Source organism: Mesocricetus auratus, unplaced genomic scaffold (assembly GCF_017639785.1).
Source record: "Mesocricetus auratus isolate SY011 unplaced genomic scaffold, BCM_Maur_2.0 Super-Scaffold_100676, whole genome shotgun sequence".
Classification (NCBI taxonomy): domain Eukaryota; kingdom Metazoa; phylum Chordata; class Mammalia; order Rodentia; family Cricetidae; genus Mesocricetus; species Mesocricetus auratus.
In genome coordinates, this window is record NW_024429266.1 from 142,358,910 (window position 1) to 142,371,802 (window position 12,893).

Sequence of the window (12,893 nt, forward strand, 5' to 3'; positions counted from 1 at the left end):
AAAGCTTGAAGTCAGGAATGGTGATGCTTCCCAATGTTGCTTTGCTGAGCAGGGTTGTCTTGGCTATCCTGAGCATTCTGTTTTTCCACATAAAGTTGAGAATTGTTCTTCCAAGGTCTGTGAGGAATTGTGCTGGAATTTTGATGGGGATTGCATTGAGTCTATAGATTCCTTCTGGCAAAATTGCCATTTTTGCTACATTGATCCTACCTATCCAAGAGCATGGGAGATCTTTCCATTTTCTGATATCTCCTTTAATTTCTTTCTTTAAAGACTGAAAGTTATTACTGTACAGGTCTTTCACTTGCATCTTGAGTTCTTTGTAAATTTTGGAGTCAACCTTCTGTCAGATGATGTTGGTGAATATCTTTTCCAATTCTATGGGCTGCCTTTTTGTGTTGTTGACTTTGTCCTTTGCCTTACAGAAGCTTCTCTATTGAAATCAAGGGCATACAAATTGGAAAGGAAGAAGTCAAACTTTCACTATTTGAAGATAGTATGATATTTGACATAAGTCATCGAAAAAACTCTACCAGGGAACTCCTATAGCTGATAAATACCTTCAGCAAAGTGATAGGATACAATATCAACTCAAGAAAATCAGTAGCCCTATTATATACAGACGATAAAAGGACTGAGAAAGAAATAAGAGAAATACAGCCTTGAAAATAGCCACAAACAACATAAAATACCTTGGGGTAATGCTAACCAAACAAGTGAAAGACCTGTGTCACAAGAACTTTGAGTCTTTAAAGAAAGAAATTAAAGAAGAAACCAGATAATGCAAAGATCTTCCCTGCTCTTATATAGGTAAGATCAGCATAGTTAAAATGGCAATTTTGTCAAAAGCAATGTACAGATTCAATGCAATTCCCATTAATATCCCAGTAAAATTCTTCACAGACCTTAAAAGAACAATTCTCAAGTTTATATGGAGAAACAAAAGCCCCAGGATAGCAAAACATCCCTGTTGAACAAAGCAACATCCAGAGGCATCAGCATCCTTGACTTCAAGCTCTATTATAGAGCTATAGTCCTGAAAACAGCTTGGTATTAGCACAAAAATAGACAAGTAGAGCAACAGAATCCAATTGAACACCCCAATATTAATCCAGACACTTAAGAACACCTGATCTTTGACAAAGAATCTAAAATTATACAATGGAAAAAGAAAGCATCTTCAACAATTAGTGCTGGCATAACTTGATACTAGCATGTAGAAGACTGCAGATAGATCCATGTCTGTTGCCATGCACAAAACTTAAGTACAAATGGATCAAAGACCTCAACATAAATCCAATCACACTGAACCTCTTAGAAAAGAAAGTTGGAGGTACCCTTGATCAAATTGGTACAGGCGACTGCTTCTTGAACATAACTCCAGTCACACAGTCACTGAGATTGAAACTAATGTTTTTAAAGTAATGAGTTACTGTGGCTGGAGATATGGTTCAGCAATTGATAGTATTGCTGCTCTTCCAGAGGACCTTAATTTATTTCTTTGCACCCCAGTTGGGCAGCTCACAACTGCCTGTAACTCCTGTTCCAGGGGGTTCTAACAACCTATTGTCACCTCCACAGGCTCACATGCACAAAAATAGATACATACTTACACACACTCACACATATCACATATACATAATTAAAATATTTTAATTTTTAAAAATGTAAAAGACACAAGACCCTAATATATATTTGGATGAGATTGTCAATATAGTTTAGCATCATTTAAGGAATTTGAATCTCTGTCCAAAGTTAAATTCTTCTCTTCAGATCTTTTTACACCTCTGTGTATCTTCAAAGTGGGTTTTATGGGCAGCTGGACACACTCTCTAGTTTTCAGTTCCAGCATTAAGAATCAGTATGTTGTAATTAATGGCCATGCCATTATGAAAGTAAACAATAGGAATAATTTTGTGTGTAAGACCGCCTCATGAAAATCATTACCAATGGGGTTGTGCTAACTATGAAGAGACTGAAGAAAAAACTAAAGACTGTGAAAGACTATACTCTGATATGTGATATCTTTCTGTATGCTGTGAATATGTATTGTTTTTATTGATTGATGAATAAAGCTGTTTTGTTCTGTGCTAGGGCAGAATATAGCTAGGTGAGAAGTCCAAACAGAAACAGAGACAAACAAGGCAGAGTCAGGGAAATGGCGAGTAACTACTAAAGGGATAAGATGCAAGAATATTACTGGTAAGTCACAGTCATGTGGTGATATGTAGATTATTAAAAATGGGTAAATTTATAAGACAGAGTTAGCCAGTAATAGCCTAAGACATTGGCCAAACAATTATATTAAATATTACTCTCTGAGTAATTATTTCATAGTTGACTGTAGGAATGTAAGAGTGGGAGAAAAACAAGTCCAGGGGGATCACCAGGACAGAGAAAAACATTTAACTGAAATCCTCTAGACTCAATACAACCACTGTAATCATTAACTCACATCTGTGGATACTTGTACTAGGCGAACACAGCATTGTTCCTATAAACAATCATCAATGGAAGAAGAAAGTAATCACGGAAGCCTACACTTCACTGTTAAACGATTGACTGCTGATAGATTTTGGAAGAGGGATAATCATGTATTTAGCTACATCCACATTCCCAAGTTCACCAGGCACTAATGGATAGCTCCAAATACATGATCATTCCCGACTCTGGTTAAACCCAGTGGTTCACAAAACAAAATGAATAAGTATGTATATGACAGAGATTATTATGGATGAGAAGGGGTAGACAGGGATGGTCACAAGGTGGATTATTGGAGTGATCAGTATAAATTGTGTATTTGTGTGAAATTACCCAGTAACAGCATTAATTAATAAAACCCCATGCATCCTTTATATAATTGCTAATAATTTTGTTTATATACTGCTGTCCAAAAGTCAGAAACTAAGGGGGCTGTTTATACTTTCCTTTGTCCAGTGCATATGCTTACCAAAATAGAGTGCAGCTATTTAGACAGGGAGCCATACAGAGAAAGGAATTTCAAAAACTGGTTTGACTGCGTCTGCCTGGATGTCTTAACCATCAATTTGCTACAGACTTCTGGGTCAATGAGTCTATATCAAGCATACAGCTTAGGTCCCAATGTTTTGATAACATTGGCGCAGAAAGTGTGGAATGACCTAAAAAATATATAACATCTAAACCTTATATAAAAGACCATGGAACCAAAAACTAATGATTCCAAAATAGAATAATGTGCCTAAACAAGATTTACGAGACAAAAGCAAATATAACTCTCAGGAAGCAGAGTTAGAACTTAATTTTGGAAGCAAACTATCACAGGAAGCTAAATATTTTAGACTTCATCTGCTTCGATTTCATATGCAAATTTAAACTAAGTCAAATATGATATAAACTAATTTTACAAATTAATGCACATATTTAATGCTGAGAGTATCAGATACATAGAAATTTTGAATTAACCATAAACACCAGAAAGCAAAATGACCAGCATCAAATCAACAGAATCCATTGGTTTACACAGTTTGTATACAAAAATTTAAATTGAACTAATTTTTTCATGTAAAATATGGAAAATCAATAGATACTTCTTAAGATGCATATTCATAAGATGAGAACTTGACTTTCACTTAACTTATTGACATAGAGGGTTTTTGTAATCATTATACTTACGATAAAAATAAGACTGAGGTGTGGGTCAGTAAGATTTCATAGTATGTAAGGGCACTTGATGACAAGCACTCTATTCCCAGAACCTATAGAGTGGAAGGAGAGAACAGAAAGTTGTCATCTGACCTCTACATGCATACTGTCACACATAAACATACACACACACACACACACACACACACACACACACACACACACACACCAAAGAATAGAAAACACAGAGTGGAAAGAAATTTCAAGAAGCATAAAATAAGGAAATAAGGTGTCAGGCAAAGTGCCAATGTCAGACATTCAGTTGGTATGGTTATTAATTATTATTAGTAGTATTCATTCTTACAATTTATGAACTGCTTTCAAATTTTCCTAGAATACATTTAAAGAGAAATATTAAATAAAAATTTAGATAATATCTCCAACTAAATACAAGGAAGTAAAAAAAAAGATGATAAAGAGTCCTAAGATGAAATAACTTAATAAACACTAAAATACATGAGGCTAGAGAGGGTGCAATGGTTAAGGGCACTGGCTGCTCTTAAAGGAGACTGGGGCTTACTTTCTCAGCACCTACAATGGTGGCTCACAACTGCCTACCACTCCAGCCCCAGGGTATCCAGTCCCCTCTTCTGGCCTCCTTAGTCGTCTATGCTCATGCACATACCCTTAAACAGACACATAGTTAAAATTAAAGCAAAATAATAATAATTAAACATTTTTAGTTTCTTTTTGCAACCTTTAAGTTCATTTTCTTTCATCAAGGAAAATAATCCATTGTCTGAATTTCATGATATCCTTATCTAAATGGTAATAGAGATGTGTAACAAAGAGAACTTTTATTGGCTGATTGTTGGGAGTAAAATAAACTACCAATTTTTAAAGTATTTCAATAGTTTTCTTATATAAGATTCAGAAATTAAGACTGCATATTTGAACCTTCAAGTCTCATACCTCCACAAAACCTTCACTAGAAGAGCTTCACCTACTTAATCCATAGGGGCCCAAACTGGAAATGACCATCCTTTGGCAAGTTAACGACATAGGGAAAGAAAGGAAAAATGAACCAGGGAAGCAAGCTCAGGGGTTTTTATGATAATGAAACATCATATGTATCTATCAGAAGCCACAGGTAAAAATCATGCCTTATTGTGAGCAATGATGTTTACTTCTGAACAATACATCTGTGTTGATTCATCCATTATCACAAAAGTATCATATCAAAGTGAGACACTAACAATTTGTGAAAAATTCTTCCCTTGTCTTCATTTTAGTAAATATAAAACTACTATAAAATAACTTTATTTCAAAATAACTTTAAAATCAAAATTTGTAATTACCATTTTCTAATAAATCTTAATCTCTATTGATAGAAAAAAATTGTGGAGAGTTTTTATTTCAGAATAAATGAATGTTATCCAACATAAGACACACATTGTAGAAAAAGCAAAATGAAGTCATATAATATGCTAATATGTGCAAATTACATTAATATAAAAGAAAACAAAAATTGATAAGCTAAATCTGGAAAATTTCACAGTGAATTGAAGTACTTTATCTTAGAAAAATCGGATCGAAAGAATATGAGGTTATCCAATCATATATAAAGGTTAAAAATGATAATGCAGAACATGAATGATAATGTGATTTCAACACAAAAATACAAATTAAAAAATTGAAATACATGTTATTATGTGCAAGGAAATATTAAATTTGAAAACCAATTATTTTAATTCCTTGCCAAACTTTTACACAATACAAATCTCTGAAGTTGTTATGAATATGTTTTGGCTTTTAGAATAAAAGTGAAGAAATTTAGGAAGATCAAGTAAGAGGGACAGAAAATATGTTTAGGTGATTTTTCCCTAATAAATAGAGAGAAAAATTGTCTATATAGTGTTCAATTTGATGTTTTGATTAATGTATATATTGTAGAATGGCTACATCAAACTGCTGACAGAACCCACTACCACACATAGTTACATTCTGGGGTAAGAACAACAAGAACCTCTCCTTTTCAATGTGCAAAAGTCATTTCCCAAAAATTAGTCCTGTTTTATCACTATCCTCACAATCTCTTTATTCTTTATTCCCCAGCCTCAGCTAAGCACTATATATCCTATACTTCCTTCTGTGAGCTCATCATTTTTTATTATGCTTGTCAATAAAGCCATGAAATTTTTATCTTGTTCTGTCTGGATGATTCTGAGCAATATATTATAATCCCTGGTTAATATTTGTCATCACAAGCAACAAAATTTTCTCCTACTATCAGACTGAATACTATTTTATATTTATTCCATATGTTCTATATGCATCCTTCAGTTGATGGCCCCCCTTATTTCTTTCTATTAATTAACTACTTTTATAAAATTCAGTGTCGATATTTATTTGATGGACCTAACTCCTTTCTTTTGTGTTGGTACCTGATCATGTATTCATTTATTGTATTTTAGTTCTACTTTTATCTCTTTTTTGTATTAATTTTTAATTTATTTTATATGTATTGAATATATGAGTGTGTATGTGTATATACAGAAGCACAAAGGTGAAATGAGAGTGTTCCACAGTATTTCTCTGCTTTATTATTTTGAGATAGTCTCTTATTGATTCCAAAGCTCTCTGAATCAGCTAGGGTGGCTGGCCAGGGAATCCCAAAGATCTTCCTGCCTCTGCCTCTCCAGTGTTAGGACTATGTACAATTGGAAATAACTTCACCATATTTTCTTACTGATTCTGAGGATCCAAACTCACATTCTTGTGCCTGTGTGGTGAATACTTTACTAATAGCCATAAACCTAGCCCCGGATGTGCCATAGTGTAGTTAATGCTTGGGGAACCTCAGTGCTGTCTGCAAAGTGTCTGAAACAATTCATGCTCTCACACTCTACAACCATATCCACACGCCCCACACATGTGGGGTGATAGATAGTTCATCTTGCCTCAATTTCTGTCGTTCTATTAACTAGTGATATTTGTCCATGCCCAGGAGCTGCCACTAAACATTATCTTGAGGCATCCTTTAAGCCTCTTTTCTACTTTCTACTGAGGCTGTTTTTGTCACATAGGCATTGTCAGAGTTGCTTACACTTTCTGGATACTAAGCCCTTGCCAGATGCATTGTTCAAAAATATTTTATTCTAAATCTTGTGCCTTCCATCTGTTGATTGCTTCCTTATTGGTTTGATGCAATATGGTTTATTTATCCCAGCTTTTGTTGGTTGTGGTTTCAGGTCTTATGCAGCCCAAAGTGAAGCAGTCTGTCCTCCACATTTTATTCTCACAGTTTTAGAGATCCGGGCCTGTTGCCCACTCATTTCCATAAAAATAGCTCCATTTATAATTGTTGCATACCAAGCCACCCCCAAATTTAGCTACTTCAAGCAACTATTTCAATCCCAACATTAGAGTCACACGAGGAATTTGGGAAGGGCAGAGTGGCAAGTGTTCACACCCAGCCTTTACTGCAGTTGAGGTCAGTGTCTACTGTGTGAAAGTCATCCAAACATTGCATGCATCAGTGAAGATGGTCACCTAGGAGCTTAGTTGATTATTCCACTGGAGTCACTGACATCTGAAATATGAAACTCTATGGGTAATTGTACCTTCCACGGGGCAGCTGGATTGTTGTGGAGGCCACACTCTCAGCAACCAGTTAGAAGCTGCTGCTGTTTTCTGATCCAAGTTTGGAACAGAAATACATCATCAATTCTACTTGATCTGCATATCCAGGACTGATCACCAAGGCCAGCCTTGGCTCAGAGAGCAGACAGAAATGGCTACCACAATAATGCAGCCTCCTGAAACACCTGGAGGAGTCTGGACCTCTGCTTGAGAAGATACACTAAGAGCTGGCAATAAGCCCTTACATGTGTATTCTCATAAAGCAATTGTGACCCACAAAATTTGCAAACCACATGAAAAATTCCCTGAACAATTTATTTTACACACACACACACACACACACACACACACACACACACACACACAAAAGAGAGAGAAATGGGGAGGGCTAAGAAATAAAATGGGCTTTTCTAGCATTTGTTACAGCACCAATGCAATAGCAGATTTAAAAGACAGACCATCAGATATATTAGAAATAATAATAGAAAATCACTACAGTCTTTGGACAAAAGAAATGTAAATAAATATTACTTACACAAGAATTTTATATTTGCAATGATGTGGAATGCTTCTGAGCAACACACATAGCTAACTCCTTGGGATTCGTTGAGGAATAAGTTACCAAATACAATTCAGTTCATACTTATACGAAAGCACAAGTTGTATGTTTAATGGGAAGAAAAGGATGAAAGGTATATGTTTTAATGGGGATTGGGACATACAGATCCCAACGGATTACAATTAATTTTAACGGTTCACTCTATAATATTCCAAAGGAAATTAAGTTATTAATGTTGATTATAATAACCTTGAAAAATTATGTATAAATAAAATAGGAAAAGAATTAAAAAGAAGTGTTGAAATATTATATCTGAAAAGATAATTAGGAAAAACAGAAGCTACTGAACGGCTTAGGAGGTAAAATGCTTGCAGCACCAATTAGTAAACTATCCTCACAACCATTAGGGAGGAAGGAGAGAACTAAATCCACTAAAGCATCCTGTGACCTCCACATAGATACACTGCCTTTATGTGAACACAAAGACAAAATCACGTGTGCACTAAGAACATGATAAGGGACTGGAAAAACAGTGCCTAAGAGCACGTATTACTTTTACAGAGAATCTGAGTTTGATTTCCCAGTACACATTTCACCCAACTCACAGTGCCTGTAACTCCAGATCCAAGGCTTTAGTATCTCTGGCCTCTAGGAGGACACACATGTGGCACACACTCACACTTATACATGCACATATGCACATGGTTAAAATTCAATGAATATTTTAAAATATTAAATAACAATGAATATTTACAACAAAATCGCAACACTACATCTTTAAAATAGCTGAGCTTTCCAATACATCTCTTGTAGCAATGTTAAATAATTGCATGTCACTCCAGGCCTTGGATACATCTGTGTTCATCCAGCCAATCCTTTAAGAGTGAACATGAAAATATTGTTCTTTTAAAGTAATGAAAATAATTGTTTTATCACACACATTGGCAATTACTGCTCTGGAATATAGACCAAGAAATAAGTTACTTATTGAAAGACCACACACATTTCTTAGGATTTGGTAGATATTTCTTTATTTCTGATTTATAATTTTAGACTAACATATCACTGTTTCCTATCCAGTGGTTGATATTACCCAGGCTTTCATCACTTTAAATTTTTACTGATATGATGAAATATGAATAGATACATCTAATATACAAACCTATACAAACAAACACACACTTATATATATGTATGTATGTATGTAAGTATATATAAGCAATTTTCATTTCTTAAAATGTGGTTGAATAATATTATAGTTCATTTATTACTGAATGTGCTGTTTCATGTTCTGATGACATTTGAGTACTTAGCAAACTTTCTGTAAGGCTTATAAGAGCTTGTCATGAAGTCTGTCCAGCCTCCTCCTCTGTGCTCCAAACAGGCTAATACTTTCAAAAAAGTATTTTATGTTGCAAAATTGATAATTTTGACTCATCTATTATCTAAGTTTATGTTACAGAAGATTGCAATTAGAATATAATATAGACTATGACTTACATGTTCCAATAAACATTTAATGTTTGTTTACTTTATAGCATTTTACTTAATATAATTCACTTTGGTGTGTAGGACAAAGCAATGCAATTTTTATTGTTCTTGCTAAAAGTTTTTACTGATTTGCCATTTACCTTTACCATTTATTCAGCTCTGTGGATCTTTCTTCTTCCCACACTCTTCTGACTCATTTATTCAGTGGCTTTTTCTGTGCCCAGAACAAAAGTGTATTTCATGCATTATGTTACCTAACAGGTTAAAACTCATTGTTTCTCTTTGCTTCAGACGTCGTTGACTGGTTATACTTTTCCTCAAAATCTCACGAAATTTTCGTGTTGATTGCTTCAGCTGTACTTTTGTGGAATTGCACTACAACTGCTGCCAAGTTCAGTTCATGAAGCAATAATGGAAGTTTTGCGTCACTACTTTCCTATCTACACATATAGCATCTGCAGCAGGTGTCTTCACCATTGCCCAGGAATTTCAGAGAGGATTTTTGCTCAGCTGCTTTTTTGCCTACTCCATTCAGTCTGAGATAGGTAGTTCAATTACCTTTTGGGCAGAACCATGTTTCACCTTCGAAAAGGCGACAATATCATCACCCAGCCTCTGCTTAGACCACTGATCTCTGTATTGACTATCTCCTATTTTACAGATTCCAACAGGAACATCCTGTGATGTCGCTGGTAAGAATATGGATATGGACTCCAAAAAGTAGCACAAGACTGATTTTTTTAAATAAATATTTACCTGATCTGTTTCAAAAATAAATAAGCATATCTTTGAGTAATCTGTTTAACTTTTCATCTTTTTTTGTTTTTAGTTGTGAAGGGATGCTTGTGTGTGTGTCTACAGGTGGTATGCTTGACTGTGTGCATCCTTCAGAGGGGATATTTAGTGTCCTGCTGTATCACTCTCCACCTTAATCCTTTGAGAAAGGATCTTGTATTCAACATGGATCTTGACTGATTGCCAGCAACCCTCAATATATTCTTGGATATTTCCTCTCTGTTTTACAGACATAGGGTCATAGGCATTCCAGTTCATTCCCAGCCTTTTGTATTGGTACTGTATATTTGAAATCATATCATTATGCACATGGAGAAAGAATTCTTACTTACTTACCCATATACCTAACATTTTATTCTTTTCTTTTAAGATTTATTTTATTTTTTATTATATCTACATATTCATATGTACTTGAGTGTCAGTGGCCATGGATGTCAGAGAGGATCACTGGGTCCCTTGGATCTAGAGATACAAGACATTGTAAGCTATCCAATGTGGCTGCTGGAAACCAAATTCTGGTCTTCTGCAAGAGAAACAATTGTCCTTAACTATTGAACAACTTCCACAAAACTAACATCATTGCACTTGGGGGCAAGAGATGCATCCATGCTTAGGCCCATCAGTGAGGATCAGAGAACAACATTTTGTTGGTACTCTCCTTTACCAAACAGGCCTTTGGTTTGAACTCAAGTCCTCAAGTTTTAGTAGCAGGCTCCATCCCCTGCTGAGCTGTCTCACTGGCCATAAATATTTCCTCAGTTTTTTAAGTGAATTTTTTGACATTTAAAAATTATTTTAGCAAATTTATCTTCCTGGCTTTTTCTACCCTTATGATTTTCCAACGTTATGTATAATAGTAATATAATCACATAATTATATATTATTGAATGATGAAGAACTGTGGAACATTACAAAGGTCACCATCATGCTCTAGGAAGAAAGGAAAAATTCTTCTATATTTTGTATATGATGAACTGAAAGCAAATGAAAGACTTAGCCAAAGGTTATGGAGGTGGCACTAATGAGCAGAAAATTAAAACTCCATCTTGTCTCCCTGGGCTACCTCCATCTACTAATAGTGGGGCAATCCTAATTTGGAGGGCTGACAGGCATTCAATCACAGTGTTCAGGAGGAATGGCTACAACGTAAGACTCCTAAATCCAGAACATTTATTGGCTAGGAAATGTAATCCTCCATACTCAGTTTTCCACACTTATCAAATGGTTCACACATTTGGGAACTGTGAGAATTAAATAAAAACATTACATAAATTGTGTTTGAAGTCGTACCTGGCTCACCAGAAGTCATAAATAGATCTCTGAGATTTTTAGATAGAAGGAAAGCCAAGAAACCTTGGATCAACTCTGTGTTTCTTTTGGACTGTGTTCTAAAGAAGATAATGAGGTCTCTTTCTGAAAGGTGACTTTTCTAGTTTGTTCTTCTGCACTTTGCCATGGAACTCACTTTCTGGAGACCACTGATCATCTCAGGCAAAAATTAAGATGTTATTGCCAGTCTAAAGCTTACTAGCAATCAAATGACACCAGTCATAGGAAAATGGGCAATAAAATAGCTTTTAAACATTTATTCATAAATTAATCCCTCCGAAGATCCTTGAGAAATTATAAAATGGCTGTTAGGTAGGATAATGGCCCATGTAGTTTCCACATTATATAGAAAACTCCCATGAAGTTTAACTGTAGATATTTTCTAAAATATTAAAAAGCTTTATATATGCTGAAGAATACATGGGACTGCATTATATTAATTAATATATAATATAAATAATTAATCTATATTATGTATATTAAGTAACATATATTTATCAATACCCATATTTTTAACAGCATGACAGTTTCTGTCCAGTTTAATAGTTGCCCACTTTAGAAAATTTTCATGTCTGTGTGTGGACAGCATCTAATAAATAATGGGGCATGCGAGAAGTCTCAGAAAGCAGAGTACTTACTGTGAGAGCCTGAAGGCCTAAGTAAAGATCTCCAGCACCCATGTTGAAAGCTATATGTGTTTCCTTGTGTCAGAAATACCAGTTCTGATGTGGCAGAAAAAGGAGGAGCCTTAGAAATTTCTGGCCATACAATTTTGCCAAATTGATGAAACCATATCTAGTGAGAGGCCCTGCTCAAATAGAAAAATGGAGAGAGATTGATAAAGATGCACAATATTGATTTCTGCCCTGCACACATACACACACAATTTTATGCATAACTTCAAATCCAGTGTTAAACATTATCTTTCTGGAGGCACACAAAATACACTCTAATCCAAAGCACTTGGAAGTACATACACACATACAGATGCATATATTGGACATTACATGAATTACATATAAATTTCAGGTTTATTTGGCATTGTTTTATTCTACTATAAGCATAGATATACTGATTTAAAAACAAACATACAGAAACAGGTCCATTATTGTGAAACTTAATTCCAGTAGACTCCAAAAAATATTACTCTATCATCTCAACAAGTTCATTTCATGGTTTTAGGGATATCCTTTTGTACCCACGGGTAGTAAACCACTGCCCCAGCATTCACATCTTCACAGTGATACATTTATTTATTTGCAAGAATTTATTTTGACTACTTTTTATTTGTGTGTGTGTGTGTGTGTGTGTTTGCATTGCCCATAGAGAACAGAAGAAGCTGCTAGATGCCATAGAGTTGGAGTTACTGAAAGCATGAGGAACCCTCAAAAGGCCCTGGGAAGTTAAGAAATCATCTGTAAAAACAATGCTCACTCAGCTGCTCAGAGCCTCA